General features: G+C 32.2%; 1 long non-coding RNA gene across 1 annotated transcript; it reads left to right on the forward strand.

Moving 5' to 3' along the window:
- Positions 1 to 392: 392 nt before the first annotated feature.
- LOC149611081 (uncharacterized) lies at positions 393 to 3505 on the forward strand. Its single transcript, XR_016376481.1, has 2 exons — positions 393 to 1251; positions 1335 to 3505. It is a non-coding gene; the product is annotated as an uncharacterized LOC149611081 (long non-coding RNA).
- Positions 3506 to 4851: the final 1346 nt, after the last annotated feature.

The following is a 4851-nucleotide window of genomic DNA, read 5'->3' on the forward strand; positions in this document are numbered from 1 at the left end:
TCAGTTAAAATTAATTATAGTTATTCATAGCTTTTCCTTGTTAAGGTCTATTTTTTGCCAGTTAGGACACAATCACTAATTATCCTCAAAAGCCTTTCTGGTGTCCAAAATAATTTTCCTTATAAAGTTATGAATGAAACCCTTTAAAAAATACGCAACTATTAGCTTTAATCGTGATAAACAAAATTTTTATTTACTGGAAAATAATTATAATGAATACCATAAATAAATAACAACCAGGGAAATTCAATTCCAAATTGCGTGCTATAAATAAACATAACAATTATCAATCCAAATGTGTTTTTAAAATAAATCTTTAGCACATTCCAATAAAATAATCATGCGTGTTTAAACCTTGACAAAAAGTTTAACCAAAATATTCTTAAAGCAATTTATTCTACAGGGCCGGTAGGCCCTTGTAGATATGACTTGATACTCTTTTGTAACGTTAAAGCAAAATTCACATGCTTTTACCAATTTTCCTATGGAGATTAACATGGGGTTTTTCGTGATATTTAGCCACCTCTAACTGAAAAACTAGAGCGAAGTTACTTTTCGGAATACTCTTAATTTAACAATTATGTATTCAAGATGTGCTATCGGCTAGTTTCATTTAAATCAATTAACTCTAAGTATGTTAATTTTAGTTAATTCTGAAAGTACGTCAAAAAATTACTTTTGGGTCAGACTGTCTAGCAGTAGACGCTGACAAATTACTTTACTATTTCATCCGAGCTTGAGCACCTTTATATGTATTTTCTAATTAACTGTAGCACCCTTAATAAGAAATAAGTCGTTATCAGGTCGAATTTTCGTCTAGAAAAGTAATTCAGGTAAATAATTACAGTTAACAGAGGTTTTTATATCATTTAAAGTAAGTTTTTGAACGTTCTTTACGGCCAAGGCTTAAGTTGTATTTTAGTTTGTCTATGTAATATAGTATTTATTATAGTCTTTCGCCTTTCAAGATAAAAAAGCTCATTTCCAGCTCTGTATTCCAAAAATACGCAGTCTGCTTCGTTTCCTGCTACAAACAAATATATGAGGTATACGGGGTTTCATTATTTGTTAATCTCACTAAAATGCTACTAATTGTGAAGGTGTGTGATATAATTCCTTAAAACTAAACCAATGTAGAGGACCAGATTATTATTTAAAACAATTTTGGTCCTATTGAATCAGTCATACTGTGATGTTACGTTATCATTTTATAAACTATTTGTTACCAACAGTGGATTGTTTAATTCATAAGTAACAGTGGTGCTGGTTAATCCAGAATGACAGTGTCGTTATACAATTTAATTAATCAAATAATTTTTATGTTTACATCACAGATTCTCTCAACGTAACCACGTTAGAAACGGAGGGTTACGTTGTTTGCTATTTCCACAGTCCACGTTGCCGTTTGTTTATTGGTTTAAATTGCTATGAATTGTATAGGTATTTGATTTAATTACTGGTATTCAAGCTAAACTATAGAATAACATCATTCATTAACATATTGTATAGATAATCTTTACCACAAACCTAGCACAGGATATGATAAAAATTGAACGCAATGTGTTGGAAATAATAAAAAACTCCTCTAAACATTAGAGTTAAGGTGAATTATTTATTAAAAGTCATTTTATAAGCTTAATGAGCACTGACGACAAGTTAATTTCAACGTAATTAAGTGTAATTAACGTGAAATTAAACCCCGAATGTACATTTTTTTTGGATGAAAACTCAGATAACTCTTAAATGATGTCCTTGATTAAGATTGTATCTAACCAAGCCGTTGGTAAAGCCCCATGTTTTCTCTTTCACACTTAAGCTAGTTTAAATTATCTCGAAAGCACCTTAATAGGCGCGAAATTCAAAAGTTTAGGGTAAAATAAGAATCGAAAACTCCACTAAAAATTGCAATTAAGGTGAAGTATACATTTAAACTCATTTTATAGCCTAAATGTACACTGCCAAAACACAATCCTACGTTAATTTTAACTCAATTAAATATAATTAACGTGAAATTAAACCAAAATATACATTTTTGGATAAAAGCTCAAATAACTTTTAAATAAACTGTTTAAACTACCCAAAAGTTTAGGGTACCATAATGATGAATATATGGCAAAAATATTAAACTGCACTAAACATTGCAAATAGGGTAAAAAATTCAAATAAATTTTAAGCTTAATCCACTCTAACGAACCACGCTCAAATTAAGATTAAAACATCACAAGTTTTTCGTACAGCCACAGTAGTTTCCTATTTCACTTTCAAATTAATCTAAATGATCATTAAAATACATCAAAAGCGCATACATTAAAATTTTAGGGTAATTGCAATTTAAGTTAATATTTTATTGAAACTTTTATTATAAAATAAATCCACACAAGATAAACAAGATAAGCCGTTAAATTAAACTCAATCAAGTATAATTAACCTAAGAAAAACATTAACATGTACAAAAATGGGCCAAGCCTCGCTTCGTGCCCTCTCCGCCCTAAAAAGTTCTGAGATCCCATGTAGAGCCAAGTCTGCCTTTTGTTCTCATTCAATCGCCAATTGAACAATTATGTTATAAATTAAGTCCTTTTCCTAATTAATAACCAATATTCTTTGACTCTATCATTATTATACATCTTTGTTCGTATCAAAAATATCGTGACTTGGCAATCGCAAGTAAGTAATATTAAAAGGAAGTCGAAGGGATATTCACTAAATCGTTTATGGTCGAGGGGATATGTACAAGTTTATAAGATGAGTCATGCACAACCCTATGTACAAATTATATGGTGAGTTATGCATAACCCTATTTACAAGTTTATAAGGCGAGTTATGCATAACCTTATGTACACCTGCGCTTGCCAAGTCACGATATTTTTGATACGAACAAAGATGTATAATAATGATAGAGTCAAAGAATATTGGTTATTAATTAGGAAAAGTACTTAATTTATAACATAATTGTTCAATTGGCGATTGAATGAGACCAAAAGGCAGACTTGGCTCTACATGGGATTTCAGAACTTTTACGGCGGAGAGGGCACGAAGCGAGGCTTGGCCCATTTTTGTACATGTTAATGTTTTTCTTAGGATCTCACTTCTTTTTGTAGACCCTCTCGTTATACTTCGGTAGTTATATTAAAACAAGACCCTCTCGTGGTACTTCGTTTGCCAATATAATCGCTAACGTTTGTCCATATTTACGCTGAATTACCCCTTTCGACCCGCAGAGAATATGCAATAAAGATTGTACGCGATATCCTAATAAAAGAATGTAGCATCAGTTACGACACATTTCTATTAAACTACTACTCCTATTAGCTTTAATATATATTTAACTTTCGGTTAACTTTGGACCATTACGTCCTTTCATCAAGAACACACACTATTTCTGTTGAAAAGACGGCAGCGCCATCTAGTTTTAAAATAAAGAACTAAAGAACAATTTTATAAAAAATTCGGGATGTTTTAATTTTTCTGTGCTTTATAAAATAAATGAAAACTAAATCCTGAATTTTAAGTTTCTATCTCCTCTAGAAGTACCTTAGAATTTTGATGATCGGTGAGTGAGTGAGTGAGTGACAAAATAAGGTAAATTTCACCTGCGATATTTCGAAAAGCATATAGGGTAGAAACTTGAAATTTGGAAACAATAGCTAGGATTGACAGTCCTCGCGGCAAGCAAAATTTCAGACTTTCACCTATACCCATCACGAAGTTACAGTGGGCTTAAAAGTGCCACGAGTTGCTTCGAGAAAAGGATGTCAGTGCTCGACTTGGCTGGGAGCACGGCAGTGCTCCCAGAATGTGAAAGATTCGTGTTTTGGGTAAATTCATGGATACCTTATAATTAAACTAACAAATCTTTCACCCAGCCTCCATTTTCCTGTTTAATTCTTACGATTAATTAAATTGTCATTTAAAAGCTTTTTTCCCCATTTTGAAAAGAGAGCCATTGAAAAGGCGTGATATTTAAAAGTTTTGGGGCAAAGTAGTGATTGTTCTGCAAGAGTCAAACAGTCACTCCTCTAAAGTTTGCAGAATTTCTTGTTCAAACTCGTATAATAAACTGAAATAACACTAGTAAAAGAAGATAAGCCGTTAATTTCAACTTAATGATCATATTTAATTAAAATTAATCGAAAACAACAGGTTTTTTTTGGGTAACTATAGATAACAAAATAAGATTAAACTACGCCAGTTGTTCTTTCAGCCTAAATGTTTTCCTATTTAACACTAAAATTAATTGCATTATCACTATAATGCATTAATAGGCTCCAAACACAAAATTTTAGGGTAAGGAATGTGTCAAAATGAAACTTTTCCATTTAAATTTTAATATATCATTAGCATAGTTCGCCAAATCACCAGCAACAATTTAATCTGGCAACATTCAATGTAATAATGTTGCCAATAAAACAAGGGCGTCTAGCCCATAACTAAGCCATATCACTAGCCATCTCTCGCTATCCCTAATTCAATAAATTTTCTTCTACTGAAATACCACCTAGCATACCAGTCAAGTGGGGGGAGCAACAGAAAATTTTAAAGCACAGTCTTACGATAAGTCTTGGAATTTGGGCCTCAAATTACAACCTCTAATCGAATCCGTTTGGTACACATCAACGTCAACGTAAATGTTCAATGTGATTACCATTGTGGTGCAGGCACTCTTCATCTGTCCATGTCTTTCAATTACTTTACAAGCAACGAACTCATGACGCAGGAAGTCCAAGTAAATGCCTTCAGAGATTTTCTTATCAAGAAAAAGGGTCCGATAATTTGGTTTCCAAGAATGCCCTCCCAAAAATGCACGTTATGAAGGTTTAAGGTACCATCCTTAAATAGCCTCGTCAGAGA

This window comes from Phalangium opilio, unplaced genomic scaffold (genome assembly GCF_054372755.1).
Source record: "Phalangium opilio isolate 3A_F unplaced genomic scaffold, DU_Popi_V2 ptg000329l_1, whole genome shotgun sequence".
In the NCBI taxonomy this organism is placed as follows: Eukaryota; Metazoa; Arthropoda; class Arachnida; order Opiliones; family Phalangiidae; genus Phalangium; species Phalangium opilio.